Source organism: Dama dama, chromosome 15, assembly GCF_033118175.1.
Source record: "Dama dama isolate Ldn47 chromosome 15, ASM3311817v1, whole genome shotgun sequence".
NCBI lineage: Eukaryota > Metazoa > Chordata > Mammalia > Artiodactyla > Cervidae > Dama > Dama dama.
Window position 1 is genome coordinate 37,603,289 of NC_083695.1, and position 18,929 is coordinate 37,622,217.

Genomic DNA, 18,929 nt, shown 5'->3' on the forward strand with positions numbered 1-18,929 from the left:
TCTGTGCCCCCATCCACAGGGACCTTAAAGAAAGGCCACCTCTCTGCCCTCCTCATTATGCATCTTGTGCCTCACCTGCGACCACAATACACCTCTAGTTGTTAAAAATAAAAATTACCTGGAGCCACCAGATCCAGCTGGGACAACTCTCCTAACGCGAGGGAGGTGGGGACTATTTTGGTTGCAGTCACTAAACATGAGTGTAATCCAGGAAAATCAAACAGAGACATGACTTGGCCCATCCAAGCTGATCTGACCCCTGAGATGTAGGTCAACCCTTGTCGTGGTGGCATTTGAGGGTTTCACACCAACATCACAGAGTGAGCCACAGGGCATGCTGTGTGCGTGTTCAGCCAGGTTCGATGAGGGGTGTGCAGTGCACAGCCTACTGGAGCTATGGGGCACTCGGGAGGAAGAGGACAGCCACCTCGCCAGGGGCAGTCCCCCCAAGTGGGGGGACTTGGGACATTTGGGTAAAGCTCCATAGAGGAGGCAGGATTTGAAGATGGGGTGAGGAGGAGACAGTGTCAAGAAGAGCCAAGGCATGTCTTTGATCGTGCCTCTCTCCTGCTAAAAGCCTTCCTTGGCTCCTCGCCGTCAAGTGGATGAAGTCCAGACTCCCCAGGCTGGCATGCAAAGGCCTCCCCACACTGACCCTGGGGTGACCCCTCTGCTCTGGCTTCCCTGGGGCTGCCTGTCCTGCCCACCCTCCATCACAAATCCTGGGTGTCAGCCCCCTAGACTGCCGCTCACTAGTCCACAAAAGTGCCCGGTTCTCTCTCACTCCACAGTGGCTTTGCACATTCCATTCCTGGTGCCTGAGACACTGTTCCTGCACCTCCCCAGCCCCACCTCTCTGATCTTCCTGGAAAATCCTTTCTTGTACTCTCAGGCCCACCTCTGCTGTCCCTTCCTCGTGGGCCTTCTCCAAGTTCCTGGCTGAAATCGAACAATTTGTCCTCCAGTTCTGCAGAGCAGCACTTTAGGTTCAAAACAAATACACGATGCCATGCTCCGACAGAGACGGAAATAATCCCTGCCAGCTAAGAGACGTGTCGCCACCCCGCTTTCACAATGGCCCTGTCAGCTGGCTCTCACGGCCTGTGGGGTGAGAGGAGACAGTAACACTGGCCACAGTCAACGAGCAGGCACCCGGGGCTCAGAAACCTCCGGGGACTTGTCCACATTTATGTGGTCACTCACTGGCCACACCCCACGCAAGGCTGGCTGCAGATTCTAGACTCTGGAAAAGAGACTCCCAGTTCCGACTCTGTTTGCTCGACTTTCTCCCACCCCTCCCTGTCTCCTTAGTTGATCTCCTGGCTCCTTGAGGGTGTGACCTTGACCTTGTTCAGGTCTCACGGTGGCCCCTGGAGCACAGAGCTAGGTGTTCAGCACATAGCAGATCCAGTGGTTTCATGACAAAGGGATGGACTCTTAGTGGTGCAGGGCAGCTGGGAGAAGCAGTCCCGGCAAGCTGTCCAGAGCTGAATGTCTGGGACAAGTGGGAGAAAGGGCAATGAGTGGACCAGGGTAGCCAGCAAAGTCAGCCAGGCCCTTGACGAGGGTGTGCAGGCAGTGGGGGCCCCTGGGGGACGTGGAGACAGGCTGCTTGAAGCCCTCCTAGTCAGCACCCATAGGAAAGAGCCATCACTGTAAGAGGGATGCCCCGAACCAAGGAACCAAGCCAGATCCCACGCCGCCCCCAGCTCAGCACCTGACCCCATGTGTGGACTCATCTTAGGAGGGGCTGCTCCCTCCCAGGATGAGAGACCTTAGAAATGGTTACTGGGGGGTCCAGGATCCTCATGTGGGCCGGGGTCCGTGCTCCTGAGAAGAGGCCAGCCGTCATGGCAGACCCCAGAGCAGGGACATAAACGGGTCCCTCCCAGGGCCTTCTGGCAGCCCAGGGCTGGAAACACTTGGCTTCCTGAGAGGGAGAAAGACTGGGGAGCTGGTCCCCCTATTCCCTGGTCCTGTGAGTTCCCCATCCCGCCAGCCCCCTAGCGGGGAGGAAAAGTTGCCCCTGCTGAACCTTGGCCCAGCCTTGTTCAGAGAAGCTTCCCCCATGCAGGCAGACAGACCCCAGACTGAGCCGGGGCATCAGCACTTCTGAAGACACGGAGAAGTCTGGATTTACTGAGATAGCAGTCTGCGGGAGGAGCCAGCAGGACAGGGAGGAGGCACCTCCCAGGGCCCACTGATCCCGCGGCCTGGGTGCCCAGCCATACAGGGAGCCCTTACCAGGCTCACTCCTCACGTGCTGCAAGGAGGGGCCCTCCAGGGGCCATGGATGCAGCACACGAGACCAGGGCTCCAGCAGGGGGGCCCCATGTCCCGTTGCAGCCGAGACATCTGCCACGAGAATGTACACCAGTTCCATCAGGGACCCAGCACAGGCTCCCCACACCCAGTGCAGCAGCCGGCTCCCTGGCCAGGCTCCCAGGAGGCCCCGTTCGTCTGACCCCAGGGCCCCTTCCCCACAACCTCTCAGGCTGATGTCTTTCTGGATCACCACCTCCAGATCCTTTCACTGGCCATTCCCCCTGCTTGGAGCAGGGGGGAAGTACAGAAGACCAGTTAGATCTGATTTTCAGATTAACGATTACTGTTTGGTATCAGTGTATTCCATGCGTACTTGGGACACATTTATACTAAAAATTTATTTACTGCTTATCTGAAATTTAACTGGGCGTCCTGTATGTTTAATTGCTGAATCCATCCCCTTCACACAGCCCTGGGTTCAGGCCCTCAGCTCTTGCCTGTACTCTTTCTGATCTTCTTCCCCCTGCCTCTACCTTCTCATCCATCCTCCATTTCAGCTACCACAATGCTTAATTTTTCCAAGGTCCTAGTCTTACTATGTCACTAATTGCTTAAGCAATCTTAAGTGGGTCTGTTAAAGACTCTAAGCTCTGCAAAAGTAAGGGCCAAGTTATCCTTTTCCACCAGGCTATGCCCAGCACCTAGCACAGAGCCACACTTAGTTGTGCATGCATGCATGCTAAGTCACTTCAGTCGTGTCTGACTCTGTGCAACTGTATGGACTATAGCCCACCAGGCTCCTCCATCCATGGGATTCTCCAGGCAAGAATACTGGAGTGGATTGCCATGACTTAGTGCTCAGTAAATATTAGTCAAAGACATGCCTGAGATACAAGATAGCATCCAAACTCCTAAGCTTGATATTCCCAAGCTTCTGTTATATGCCCCCCACTCAGCTTGGCACCCTACACACAGCCCTGTAAGACTTTTTGACTTTCCGCAAACACACTTCTCCTCTCCGTGACTTCTTGTTGGCTATTCCTTTGAGAACACAGTACAAGCTGTCTTTCCTCTCTTACCTACCTTGTAAACTCCTCTGCATCTTTCACAGTCCTCCTGGAGTGTCTGCTCCTATCTGCAGCCTTTTCTGAGCTTTCCTGCCCCAGTTCCCATAGCTTTTTCCATGTCAATCAAATATATTGGTCCCAAATGTAAATTCCCCCTGTGTCCCAGCTCCCCAAATGCACAGCATGGGTAAAGGGCTTCCTGAGATTAGAGACAGGCTACCACTAACACAAGTACATTCATAAACATGGAAAGTGATTAAAACGCCTCTCCCTTCTGTCTGCCCATTCAGCATTTTCCAAGGCCATGATCAAGCTTCACTTCCCATAGAAAAACCTTTCCCAACCACTACTTACCTCAAATGCGTGCTGCGGGGTGTACAGTCCTGACCTCCCATTGCAGTCAGCCTGACCTCATTGGACGCTTACTCTATACAGACGGACAGCACCACTTCAATCATTCAACCCTCCATTGAGCAGCGTGCACTAGGTGCTGGGAACCCTCCCTCGCTGCCTGGAATTTACTGTCTGACAAGAAAGACAGACAAGCAAACAAGAGATGGCACTGCAGAGGCTGACGGTGAATGTGAGGGGTGCCCCCAGGAGGGAGCCCTTATCCCCACTTGGGTGTGGAGAGGTTGCTAGGGAAACTACATCCAAATGAAGACCTGAAGGAAAATAGGAATTGGCAAGATTGGTCCAGATTTCCGGAACAGCATGGGCCCAAGTCTGAAGGTGAGAAACCAGTTCAGGAAATGACTTAAAGACGTATTTGTCTGAAACATAAAACAGAGAGTGGGAGAGGGTTAAGGCAGGAGAGGAAACCAGAGGCCAGGTAATGAAGGGCCTCCCACATCCAATAAGACACTGGGCTCTGACATAGAGGACAGTGAGGCTTCCCAGGTGGCGCTAGTAGTAAACAGCCCACCTGCCAATATAGAAGTCATAAGAGAGACCGGTTCCATCCCTGGGTCAGGAAGATCACCTGGAGGTGGGCGTGGCAACCCACTCCAATATTCTTGCCTGGAGAATCCCATGGACAGAGGAGCCTGGCAGGCTAGAGTCCATGGGGTCACAAAGAGTCAGACACAACTGAAGTGACTTAGCATGCTCACATGCATAGAGGACAATGATATTAGTTAATAATAATAGCTAACCTATATTGACCAAGTGCTATATGTCAGACTTCTGACGTATAGTCAATGCTCTTGACCTTGCTTTGACATGAAAGGTACTGTGATGACCCCTCCCTGTTTCCATAAGAGGCAGCCAAGACTCAAAGCTGCTCTGCACTCCATCTAAGGTCACACACCTGGTAAGAGACAGTCTTGGGGTTTCAGCTGAGGCCACCTGACCCCAGAGCTGGCAACCCAGCTGCCTGTTACTGACAGGTTGAAATCAGGGGCTGGGGGAAGGGTCCCATTATCACATTCACAGACTTTCATCTGGACAGGACATAGCATCCCATCATTTTCTGTTTCCCCATCTGTTCAATGAAGACTCTGGACAGCTCAAGTCAATGCCAAGGTGTGTAGGACCTTCTCCAAGTCCTCCCTCTGCTTCAGCTGGCCAGTCCTCAAGGGACCCAGGAGAGGGCCAGGCCCCTTCAGGGCCTCAGGGACATTAGGCCTGATTCTGCATTGGTAACGCAAAGTCATAGAACACTTCCTCCATTTCTTCTCGGGAGCTCTTAGCAAGCAAGTGCCCATGTCTCAACAGCACCCCACCGGAGTTCAGGCAGGGAGGGAGGGAGGGCTGACCAGAGAACACCAGAGTGCTAGCGCCCAGAGTGGTCCAGTCACTGGGCATTGTGATGGCACATACATGAATTCCCCGCAGTCTTGGGACCAGCCAAGGTCACCTTACCTGGCCTCTCCCAGAAGGAGGAAGAAGTTCTGAGATGGGGAAGGGCTGGCCCAGGTCACAACAGGTCAGAGACCGGTTGGGTCTAGATGCAGCCAGGCCACTTCCCTGGCGGTCAGCAGTTTCCTCCATTCTCACATGGTTAGTGTTCCAACCAAGAGGCCGGCCATGGTCCTCTGGTCATCGTCCGAGGCACTGCCGTTACCAGTCCAGTCATCCGGAGATAGAAGCAGCAGCCTGTGTGTCTAGGTATCTACAAAGCATTCTGCCCTTGATAAAAGCAGAAAATGGTGGCCATAGGTAAAGCCCATCAGAATTGTGAGGCTGGAGGGGGGGAAAGGTGTGAAGCCAAGTGTTTCTGTGTTCAAATCCTGCTCTGCATCTCTAGCTGGGACATGCAGCAAGGGGCATAACCTCTCTGGGTCCATTTCCACATTTTGGAGTGAGAATTCTTGCTTCTTTCAATAATTGTGAGAATGACCCTGTGGTTACCAAAGACAGCGGCCCTGTTTCAGAGCTGCATGTTGAACTGCAAGAAGATAAGGTGCCACATGTGGAATCTGGGGTTTGCTTCATCCCCAGCTGCTCAGATGCTCCTTGCATGCAGATTCCCTGGGGCTCTCGTTAAAAGATTCTAATTCAGTAGGTCTGGGGTGGGGCCTGAAGTTCTGCATTTTTAACCAATCCCCAAGTGACCCCTGTGCTGCTGGTCCATGGAGTGATATAGGTTTAACATTCTCCAGCCACCACATGGGCAAAAAAAGGGAGAAGCAGGATGGAACCTGACAATGATGAAGCTGGGGAGCAGGGTGGAAGGAGTTCGTGCCCTCTCTACTTTTTTGGTACGTGGGGAGGAGAGGGAGGGAGGGAGGAAGGGAATGGAGAATGACTGCTAATGGGCACAGGTTTCTTTGGGGGATGATGGAATGTCCTAAAATTAGATTATGATGATGCTTGCACAACTCTGCAAATATACCGAAAACCAATGAGCTGTACACTTTAAATGAGTGAACTGTAAACAATGAAGCTGTTAAAAAATAAATAAAAGAACAGTAACTTCTTTATGGGTTCTTGGGAGGAAGAAATGAGTGTATGTAAATGCCTAGTTCCCTGAGACGGAACAAAATTTCCCTTCCCCTAGAAATTTGGGTTTTTCTCAGCCTGGAAGTCTTTGAAGCGGGACCACTTGCGCTTAGAGCTAAAACCAGTGAGTCCTTGGGGTTCGCTGTGAAGGAGGTAATGGGTTCCAGACAGAAAAGGGTGTTGGGAGACTCGAAGAAACTGTCAGGGACTCAGATTTTGAGACATGGAGGGACCAGAGGAACAGCCCTCTTGTCCTGAGCCTGGCTATTCCAGGCCTGGAACAAAGAATGGTCAGAACCCCACTCCACCCCCAGGGCCTGAGCCCTTCTTTATCCTGCCCTGCCCTGCATCCTACTGATGGAATTCAGCTGAATTTAGGGTTCTGTTAGGTCTCCTATCCCTTGGGTCCCTCCGATTCCCATGTCCAGTGCCAAGGTCACCTCCTCCAAGAAGTCTTCCTTGACCTTCCATATCTGGACTTGCCTCTCCCTTAGAGAAGGAACCATTTTCTCCAGCCTGAGCTATTAGGTCACACAGGCTGACTCTGGAGGACTTGGTATATAGCTGGTTCTTACAAAGCCCCTGTAGGTGCCTGCTCTGGCACTAGTCCCAGATTCTGGGGCAGGTGAACCTGCAGAGGCTCCTCATGACCTGGAGTCAGGAGTATCCAGGATGGAGCCCAGGGTGGAAACCTGGACGTCTGGGCCATCTTCACACAGATGACCACAGGCAACCGGCTTCCCCTCCCTGGGCCTTAGTTTTTCCATCAGTAGAATGGGGATAAACGCCATGCCTGCTGCCCTCCCCTTGGGGCTGTAGGGAAACAAGAAGAGCCCCATCTGGGGGCCCACCCAGTCTTCAGAAACACTCCTACCTGTGAGCTCAAGCAACTGAAGGGCAGAGAAAGGAGCCCTGGACTGGAAAGCAAGGAGGCGCAACTGTCTTCCCTGGCAGAGCCTCAGTTTCCCCTTTGTCTTAAGGGGATGAGACCTCCCTCTTGGGACCTCAGTGAGGGGAGAGGCCTGCCAGGACCCACGGAGACTAGTGGAGTCAGAGCATTCAGCCAGGAGAGGAGAATGAAGAGAGGCAGGGAGGAAGCTTTACACATAATGTCACCTGGGGACCCCCACAGAGCCCCATGAAGCAGGGGCGGGGCCAGAGGCAGGTGGCCATCACTCCTCAGGGGCTTGGGAGCATGGACTCTGGCACTAGACTCCCTGGGTTCAAGTCCCAGCCTCGCCGCTTACTAGCTGGAGGACACATCTTTTTGTTTTACAATGAGGATAATAAGAGCACTACTTTATAGGTTGTTAAGAGGCATTATTCCTTAACACAGGTAGTTTAGAATAGGGCTGAGTGCCTATAAATGCTACCAAGTGTTAGCTATTCCTGTAGTTCATTCATCAGGCATGGGCTTCACTGGGCACTGGGAACACAGCTCAGAATAAGGCCACAGTGACCCCACCACACAGAACCGACAGAGCATCAGGACAGACAGACCAGACCCAAAATTCACGAACCAACAGATGACGACAGACCGCGATAGTGCCAGGGAGCCAACAAGCAGGGGAAGAGAGAGCAGATGTATTTTTGTGGCAATCAGAGAGGGCTTCTTTGAGGAGGTGTCATTTCGGCTGAGAACTGAAGGGCATAGAAGAACCAGGCATGAAAAGAGCGAAAGAGTGAGGGCATCTAGGCTGTGGGGACAGTGTACAACGCGCAGCACATGAAGAAGGGAGCTGCGGCCAAGGAGCCAGACTGCCCCATGGCTCGTGCAAGCCAGCCCCTGCTGCCACCTGTCCGTCCTACCCGCCCCCCACCTTGCCCCTCTCATGCGAGTCTTTGCCCTCCAGACAGCTCCACATGAGCAGGTCTGACCTTGGACCTTGTGATCACTCATTGGTCCTGGGAGCACAGGGTGGGCAGCACATGAGCCCTGGGCTCTGCGGGACACGCCAGGCGAGAGAAGGGCTGTGTCAAGAGAGGAGATTGGGGCAGGAGGCACCCGGAGCAGCCCAGCCAGGCCAGCTGCATCCCTGAAGGCAGAGCCTGGGGAATTCTGACCTGGACTCCCTGTCCCCACATCAGCCTATAAGGGTGGGGAGGGAGCTCAGAGAACCACCTAGTCCAGCCTTCATGGGGTCCCCGGTGCTCCACGATGGGGGTCCCAACAGGGGCCTGCAGCCTCACCCATGCACCTCCAGTGATGCACTCAAGTGGCTTCATCCTGAGCCTGGAATCAGCTCCTCCTGTTCTGCTCTCTGGGGCAAAGAGGCCCCATCTCCCCCTCCTGCTTCCCTCTGCCCAGGACAGCCTGACCCCACTGCCTGGAAGAGCCCTCTTCCCTGAGACAGAACCACTGGGCTCAGCCAGGGTCTCCCTGGCTCCTGGCTTCGCCTCTGTCCTGTTACTCCTCCCTTCCCGGCCAGGCCCTGGGAGCGTGGAAGCACAGCGGGCCACTTGTCTTCTGCTGTGTCCTGCTCCCCCCTCCCCAGGTCCCTGGGCCAACCTTCCTACTCTAGTGAAAGCCTCCTCTCAAGAAAGAAGCATACTTTGTGGTGATGGAAATGTTCTCTGACTCCATCAATATCAAAGCCTTGGTTGTGACAGTATGCTATGGTTTTACAAGATGTTAGCAATGGGGGGGAACTCGGGTAACAGATACATGGGACATCTGTATTATTTGTTTAAATGCATGTACATTACTATTAATTTACAATAAAAGATTTAATTAAAAGTAATTTATAAAAGAAGCATAACCATAGAAAGTATTATTGTAATTATTATGGCTCTTCTTGGCTTTTTTCCTTGTCTTTGCTCTCCTCTTCCCCTTCCCTCAGGCGTATGGGTTTTCCAAGATGCAGAAAGATCCTTAAAGCGACCAAGGGCCCACAGCCACAGATGCCTCTTATGAGCAGCCCCAAACCCTGAGCAGTTCTAGACACTGCCCTCACTTTGTCCAGCTCAGCCTTTCTCCTCACCTTTGCCCATTCCACAGATGGGGAGACTGAGGTCCAGAGGGGCGGAATGGCCTGCCTGACATCAGGCACACACAGTGCGCTTGTGGCAGAGCTGTGGTGCTTGTAAGCTGGTCTGACTCTAATGGCCAAGATGCATGACTAGCAGAGAGCAGGCACTCAAATCATCATACATTTTAACCTCTTGCTTGCTTTCTTCTCCCTGCCTTTCTTCATCATTCCCTTCCCTCTGCCTTTCCCCCTTATTTCTTTCCTTCCCACCTGAGTCTTAATCAAAATTAGAAAGCAAATGTTCCAGTCACCTATTGGGTTAGCCAAAAAGTTCGTTTGGGTTTTAGTTTGTTCAGGGTTTCCTTAAGATGCTATAGAAAAACCCAAATGGACTTGTTGGCCAACCCAATAGTTCTGTGAAATAAACCACCCCCAAAACTTAGTGGCTCAAATCAACAATGGCCACTTATCTTGCTCACAAATCTGCAGGTAAGACAAGGCCAGGCAGGGAAGTTTCATCTCTATTCCCTACTACACTAGCTAAAAGAGGATACGCAGAGGCTAGAGGATCTACTTCCCAGACGGCTCCCACCCAGAGCTGGCAAGTCGCTGCTGCTAAGGACTAGAGACCTCAGTTTCTCCACACAGACAACGACATGGGCCCCTCCAGGTTGCTTGGACTTCCTCACAGCATGGTGTCTGGGGTCCTGGAGCAAGTACCCCAAGGGACAGGAAGCAGAGGTGGCTAGCTTCTAAAGACCTGGGAACTGGCCCAGAGTTATTTCTGCCGTGTATTATTAGTCAAGAACTTCCAGAGCCAGACTCAAGGGTAGAAGCATAGATCCCATCCCTCAATGGGAGCAGTGTCAAGACACTTTGGTTTTAAAACCACCATAGAAGATGGATATACAAAAATCAGTTGTATGTCTGTCTACTACTAATGAACAACCTGAAAATAAAATTAGGAAGACAATTCATTCACAATACCACTAAAAGAAAGAAGCATTTAGGAATAAGTTTAACAAAAGAAATTTTAAAATTGTACTCAGAAAACTATAAAATACTGTCAAGAGAAATCAAAGAAGACCTAAATAAAAGATCTAAGTAAACATTCATGATTTGGACCACTAGAAATTGTTACAATGGTGAGTTTCCCCAAATTACCATTAAAATTCCTATCAAGTCTCTATCAAAATCTCAGCAGGCTTTTTTTGTAGAAATTGATCCTAAAATGTATATGAAAATGAAAATAATCTAGAATAGCCAAAACAGTTTTTAAAACCAAGAACAGAGTTGGAGAACTCAAACTGCTAGATTTCTAATTTTACTATAAAGCTACATTATAGAGTACTTTTGTACTATAAAGCTACATTTTAATATAAAGCATTATATTAAAAAGACCAAAGAATAGATCAATGCAATAGCACAGAATATCTGAAATAAACCCATGTGTGTATGATCAATTTATTTGCAACAAAGTGCCAAGACAATTCAATGAGGAAAGGATAGTCTTTCCAACAGATAATGCTGAGATACTGGATATTTGCATTCAATTTGTATACAAAAGAAATAAAAACTTAGATTCTTACTTTATACCACACACAAAATTAGCTCAAAATATTAATAGATGATAGATCTAAATATTAGGGCTAAAATTACACAACTTACCATAGAACATCTTTCAGTTCAGTTCAGTCGCTCAGTTGGGTTTGATTCTTTGCGACCCCATGGACTGCAGCACACCAGGCCTCCCTGTCCATCACCAACTCCCAGAGCTTATTCAAACTCATGTCTACTAAGTCAGTGATGCCATCCAACCATCTCATCCTCTGTTGTCCCCTTTTCCTTCTGCTTTCAATCTTTCCCAGCATCAGGGTCTTTTCAAACGAGTCAGTTCTTCACATCAGATGGCAAGTATTGGAGTTTCAGCTTCAGCATCAGTCCTTCCAATGAACACCCAGGACTGATCTTCTTTAGGATGGACTGGTTGGGTCTCCTTGCAGTCCAAGGGACTCTCAAGAGTCTTCTCCAACACCACAGTTCAAAAGCATCAGTTCTTCGGCGCTCTTTATAGTCCAACTCTCACATCCATACATGACTACTGTAAAAACCATAGCTTTGACTATGCAGACCTTTGTTGGCCAAGTAATATCTCTGCTTTGTAATAAGCTGTCTAGGTTGGTCATAGCTTTTTTCCCAAGGAGCAAGCATCTTTTAATTTCATGGCTGCAGTCACTGTCTACAATAATTTTGGAGCCCAAAAAATAGTCTCTCACTATTTCCATTGTTTCCCCATCTATTTGCCATGAAGTGATGGGACCAGAAGCCACAATCTTAGTTTTCTGAATCCTGAGTTTTAAGCCAACTTTTTCACTCTTCTCTTTCACTTTCATCAAGAGGCTCTTTAGTTCTTCTTCACTTTCTGCAATAAGGGTGGTGTCATCTGCATATCTGAGGTTATTGATATTTCTCCCAGCAATCTTGATTCCAGTTTGTGCTTCATCCAGCCCAGCACTTCTCATGATGTACTCTGCATCTTTAGGACTTGAATTAAGCAAATATTTCTTAGATATAGCACCAAAATATGATTTATGATAGAGAAAATTGGAATTCATTAAAATTTAAGACTTTTGCACTTCAAAAGGCTATTAAGAAAAAGAGAAGACAAGCAACAGACTGGGAGAAAATGCTGACGAATTATATATCTAATAAAGGATGTGTATGGAAAATATATGAAGAACTTTTACAACTCAATAATAAAACAACCCAATTAAAAGAAAAAGATCTGAATAAACACTTCACCAAAGATATACAAATGACTAACAGGCCAATAAAAGAAACTCAGCATCACTCATCATTAAGGATATATTAATGCAAATTACAGATACTCTTATGGACCCAGGTGAATAGCTCTGATGAAAAGATAGGGAATAAGTGTTGGAGAGGAAGAGAAGAAACTGAAACCTTTATAAGCTGCTGGTGAAGATATGAAATGGTGCAGCCACTTTAGAAAACAGTAGTTTCTTTAAATGTTATACATGTACTTAGCGTATGACTGGGTGTTAGAGAAGACTCTTGAGAGTCCCTTGGACAGCAAGGAGATCCAACCAGTCCATCCTAAAGGAGATCAGTCCTGGGTGTTCATTGGAAGGACTAATGTTGAAGCTGAAACTCCAATACTTTGGCCACCTGATGTGAAGAACTGACTCATTTGAAAAGACCCTGATGCTGGGAAAGATTGAAGGCAGGAGGAGAAGGAGACGACAGAGGATGAGATGGTTGGATGGCTTCACTGATTCAATGGACATGAGTTTGAGTAAACTCTGGGAGTTGATGATGAACAGGGAGGCCTGGCTTGTTGCAGTCCATGGGGTAGCAGAGAGTCGGACACGACTGAGCAACTGAAATGAACTGAGGTATCTACCCAAGAGAAGTGAAAATACATACAGACATAAAGACTTATCTGCAACTGTTCAAAACAGCATTATTTGAAATTTCCCGAACTTAGAAGGGATCCTAATGTCTATAATCTGGTGAGTGAAGTAATAAAACATGGATAGTCACACACAAGAATACTACTTGGCAATAAAAAGGAAAGAAATACCGACACCCGAAACAACAAAAATGTACCCAAAAAGCATTATGCTGGGTTAAAAAAAGCCAGATACAAAAACATTCCTTGTTGTGTGATTCCATTTACATGAAATTTCTAGAAAAGGCAAAACTCTAGAGGAAGAAAGTGGATCAGTAGCTTCCTAGGGCTGAGAATGGGAGTCACTGAAAGCAGGCAAGAAAGAACTTTTTGGAGTGATAGAAATGTTCAAAACTGGATTGTTGTAATGGCTGCACACTGTATAAATTTATTAAAACTCATTGAACTGTGCACTTCCAATGGATGACTTTATGGCATGTAAATTATACCTCAATAAAGCTGGTTTTTCTAAAAAGCCATAGCAAGGCACAAGCCTGGAAGAGACCATGGGAGACTTGTAGGAGCAAGGCCGACTACAGAGAGGAAAAGTGCTCTGGACTCAGTCCCCCAGAACACAGAGCGACTTGAGTCCCAGGAAGGCCCTGGATCAGACTCTGAGCCCCAGGTCCCCGACTCCCAGGCCATGGACAGCTCAGAGACCTCTTAGTAGCTTCCCTGGGGGCTCACCATTCATGTCGACAGTGCCATCACTCAGGCTGCTGTGCCAGGGTCATTCCGGCCTCATATGCTGTCCCCCACCTTCACTGCCAATGCTGTGTGTCCAGGACCCCCAAAAGATGTGTGACAGACCCCTGGACAAGTCATCTCGCCTCCCTGGGCCTTAGTTTCCTCATCTGCCGATGTGGTACAGCCACCGGCCTCTCTCAGGGGTAGGGGGTGGGGAAGTAGGCTATATTTAGGGGAATGGTAAGACAGTACCTGAAGAACTGGTGGGTCACAGAGTTAAGTATGGTAAGAAATTAAACCACTGAGCCTCGAGGCATCCTGCAAAATGGGAGAGAGATTTCTAAACCCAGGTCTTGCCCAGACTCTTTTTCCAATTCCCCAGTGCACAGATGTCTCAGTGAGGGAGGCAAACTCAGAGGCCCCCATCCAACCTCTATTTCATTCAAAGTCTCTTCTAGCACAGCTTAGAGGGTTGGTGGCCCGAATTGGGCTTTGACTCCTCTAGCCTTGGGGAGCTCACTACTTTTCTAGGCAACCTTTGCCTCTCTGAACAACCCCAAATGTTCAAAAAGCACTTTCTATCCCCGAGGGAGACAAGGCATCTCTTATGATTTCCTCCAGCAACGTGGGGTCTGAGCACTGAGGTGTATCTGACTCTTCAGCCTCCAGCAGTGGTCTGTAAATTAAGATTCTAGGTTTGAGGTGATGCTCTAATATGTGTATTTTGAAAAAGTTCCCAGATATATGCAGTGCACACATACAGACTCAGAAACACTTTCTAGGGCAATGGGTCTCATAGTGTGATCCATGTACCAACAACATCAGCATTACTGGGAACTTTTAAGAAACGCAGATAAAGGCCCCACCTCAAACCCACTGAGACCCACAAACTCTATTTTAACCAGCTCTCCAGGTTAAAATGCTTCTCCAGTGGCTCAGGGGTAAAGAATCTACCTGCCAATGCCAAGAAGCAGGAGACTGGGTTTGATTGTTGTATCAGGAAGATCCTCCTGGAGGAGGAAATGGCAACCCACTCCTATATTCTTGCCTGGAGGATCCCCATGGACAGAGGAGCCTGGCGGGCTATTCCATGAAACTGCTAAGGGTCATACATGACTGAGTGACTGAGCATAATCACCAGGTTAAAACATGCAAAAGTCTGAGAACCACTGTTGTCCTAGAAAGCCTGACTTGAAAAACAGTTTTAACCTGAGCATGGGATGGAGGGTCCTGAATGTCACCCACTGAGCCTCCCAGGCCCCCTCAGCAGCTCTTAGTTTGAAAGCTGCCAATCATGACGCTTTGGGGGGCCATTTTGATTTCCCCACAAGGGAAGAAAAGAAAAACATTTGTTCTAAAAAAACTGGACCTGAAGCTTTCCCTCTATAAGAGAGGTGATGGCAGGTGATGGCAGCCCCTCAGTCCCAGGGTGACAAGCACAATGACAAAACATCAAAGCGGCCCAGGCAGGCTGCGTGTGTGCCCTGCACCTGTCAGGGCCTGCCTGGCAGACCACCGGTGCCCAGGGCCAGGCCGCCAAGGCGGTGGGGATAGCGGGTGGCCATTGTTCCCATCCAGCCTTCGGCAGCCCCAAGTAATGACACCAGGGTCTGACAGCCTCGGAGGAAGCTTTTTGTCTCACAGCCACGGCCAAAGTCCATAATTGATATGGATTGCAGGGGCTGCCACCCTCACCCTGGCTGGCAATTAGCACTCGAGTTGCCGGCTGTCAAGAACTCCTGATGCTTGGGGGCAGTGAAGTCTTGTCAGGTTGCTGGGCCCACGTGGCTCATTATGTCAGGGGCATGGGTCCCCTGCTCTCAAAAACCCCTTTGATCGCAGTGGGGTAGAGAGGGCAGGTGAGCTGGCTTGTCACTCCCACTCTCTTTTCAAGAAGGTTGGCCAAGGCCACCAGTGACAGCTCCCCCATCCCTTCCCCCTCTGGAGTCCCTAAGTCCTGCACAGGGTGACTGGTGAGGAGGGTTCTGGCAGAGCTCAGGTTGAGTCAGAGCAGGGAGCAGCCATGAAGTTCAGACGGCCTGGGAGGTTGTGGCCTTGGGTATCTTCTAACCTAGGAGTGAGGATAGTCATTCCCACGTGTCAAGTCCCTTGTCAGAAGACTGAAAAGTTGGACCCGATCAGAATTATTCAAACTGCTGATCACACCCATGAGTGGATCATAAAAGTAATTTAAGGGATTGAGACATTTTAAAAACTTAGAATGGAATATGGGATGGAATAGAATGAATGAAATTAGAATAGAACAGAATTCCCAAAACTCATTAAGGGTAAGTATTGTTTCCTAAAATTTTGTTCCAATTTGATGCTTTCCAATTGTGGTGCTGGAGATGACTCTTGAGAGTCCCTTGGACAGCAAGGAGATCAAAACAGTCAGTCCTAAAGGAAATCAACCCTGAATATTCATTGGTAGGACTGATGCTGAATTTGAAGCTCCAATACTTTGGCCACCTGATACGAAGAGCCGACTCAAAGGAAAAGACCCTGATGCTGGAAAAGATTGAGGGCAGGAGAAGGGAGCGACAGAGAATGAGAGAGTTGGATGGCATCATCGACACAATGAACATGAATTTGACCAAATTCCAGGAGATAGTGAAGGACAGGGAGGCCTGATAAGCTACAATCCATGAGTCGGATCCACAAAGAGTCGGACATGACTTAGCTAATGAACAACAACAACGTACGTATAACATAGATGTGTGTACTGGGGCACAATGTAAAAATTCTTTCTTATTTTGGGTAGATAAAGTTTGAACCCCTTACATTCTATCACAGAGGATATCACCCTTACAGAGGATGAACCCCTTACATTCTGGAATAGGGGCTGAATACTCCATCCGTTCCAGAGCACGAGGAACCTGTTCATCGGAGAGGAGCCTGGGGGAAGTGAGGAAAGGAGGCCCAGAGTTTGGCCTCAGGGAACCTCCAGTTTCCTTGGCGTGAAAGCCAAATGGACAAGAGATGAGGCCACAGGAGCCCCAAAGGGCCAGGCAGGGTCTCACTCACCTCCTGTGGTCCCCATTGCCCACCCTTGCCCAGTGCCTGGTACAAAGGCGCCCCCCGAACACTCCTCTAGGCGTTTTCCAAGCTGGACTGATGTAGAGGGAGGAGCAGCTCTTATTGCCGTTTCTGGTGTGCTTCTCCCTGCTGCTTCCTCCAGAGCCCGTCCAGCCCAAATGAACGACGGACTCAGGGGCTTGAGAGCTTGAAGAGCAGGCACAGATGGAGTCCAGGGCTGTGAGGTACTAGATGTGGGCCAGGTGCACATACACAATTTGACGGTGCGTCCAGCAGAACCACATCCTTCCACCCACTCGCAGCACATCAAGCCAACCCTGCGTGGTAAGAAGTGCAGTAACCTTTATCAGCCAGGGTCATAGTCAAGTGAACATTAGTTGACCAGTTCCTTGTACTTTACAGTTTATAAAGCTCTTGCTCATACATTCCTCCCTAGGAGATCAGCATCCCCCGTGTACACAGAGAAGGGCGGCAGCCTGCCCAAGGTCACAGCCAGCTAGCAGTCACGTGGGGAGGCCGCCCAGCCTGACCTAGGCCCACAGGACTGAAACCGCCCCCTCTCCCCCCATCTGCCAAGCCTCCTGCTCCCTAGTCAGTGTGTGATGTGAGAACCCTGCCACCCTGCCCCTTGCAGACAAGTGTAGCTATTTTGGAAAATCCCTGTTGAGCTAAGTCAGGTTCGATGGGGTCCAATAAAGTCTTTATATTTTGTCTCTTTGCTATTAAATCATATTTTATTTAAAAGGCTAAAGCCCCACCAATCACCACTAAAGCAGCCTGCCCCATGCTGGCTAGACCTGTATCTACCAACCTCCACCCGCTGAAATATGCAGATGCCCCCCTACATACACAGAGGGAGGAAGTATCGGAGCTTATGACTATTATATTGTATCTGTCTTAAAAGCCGGCCCCTCTTTGCAGACACAGACACTCCCCAGCTCACATTTATCAGTTTTATTCCTTTAATGATTCAAACTTGTGCTGTGATGTGCCACTCGGAACGGAGGGTTTTATGGATTTAACAGTTTTATTAATTTAAGAGGTTTCCACTGAGCGCCAGAATGGCTCAGTGTGACAAAGAAGGTATCATAAATGAATTGATTTGTCACGTATCAGAATGCGATCCAGCAGTGATTTCATTATTGGAGTTATTTTCCTCCAATTATCTGCAAACTTAAAATGCTAAAGAGCAGCCCCCTCACCCCCACCCCCAGCAGCAGCCAGCCTGGATCATTTGAGCAGGAAATAAATGCAAATCGATGGCCCAAATTTGCCACCCTCCTCCCCTCAGCACTACCGCCTGAGAAAACGAAGCCTGGGGATACAGAGGGTCTGCGCGAGGAGACCTGGGGTCAGAGGTCATCCGCAACCCCACGTGCTGGGTCCAGGAGACCAGGTCTCTCATCAGCGGGCCCCAGGGAGGGAGGAGCCTACGCATCCGTTCCTGAGTGCAGTGGGCAGACAAGGCCAGGAGAAAGGTTTCTGGTCACTGCCTCTGCTGGCTGTCCAGGCCTTTGGACTTGGGTGGGCGCACGCTCAGTAAGCACTGAACAAGGAGCCTGACCAGATGGGGTTCTAGACCCGGCTCTGCCCACAGCTCACGCCATGGCCTAGGCAGCTCCAGGCCCTACTAAACTCTCCACCCCGTCCCAAAGGTACGCACATCAGGACTGCCATATGCTCTTTCTTCTCAGCCTGGAAGACACCTGCCCTGCCCCACCCCACCCCCGCCCCGGGCCAGCTGCTTCCCATCTCCAGCATCCTCAAGTCCAGGCCAGGCGCCCACAGAGCCCTGAGCTCCCGGCTCTGAGGCCTTCCCCAGCAGCCTTACTCTGGTCCCCTGAGTTCTCTGTCCACACCCCATCCCTAAGACTTCTGCTCCCAGGACTCAATTTCGTCGTCCCCTGAGGGCATGAAGGTGGATAAGTCCTGGGGCAGGACTAACCCCCCTGACTCCACAAGGGCCCCTAGACCCTTACTCATTGTGCATTGATTTCGCTTTGTTTATTCTGTAAACAGCCACCACATGTCAGATACTCATCAGGGTCCAGAGAGAGAAAGTGATGAGTCAAATGGCCCCTCGTCCGGGAAGGGAGATAGGACATGGGACCAGAGCAAAAAGTGCTGAGTGTCTCCACTGGGCCTCTCCTCTAAGAAATTCAGACAGGGAGTGGCAAGAGAGCTCGGCTCCTCCAGGCTCAGCCTCCCGCAAGGGGTGTGCCTCCAGTCTCCAACTATCCCTGAACAATAGGGGCCACCTGGGCTGGCATGGGGCCCAGACGGGAAGGGGACAGTTGGGCTCAAAGTGGCAGAGTGAAGGGCAATGGGGAAGACCACCCCAGAACCCTCACAGGCACACCGGCTCCTACCTTCTTCCCTGGCTACACAGACCTGATTCTGCGCCTACCCACTCAGTTATAAGGGGAAGGGAAGGGCAAGAACCACCTACGAGACACGCCTCCTAAGCCCCCGGAACATACCTGGGCCTTT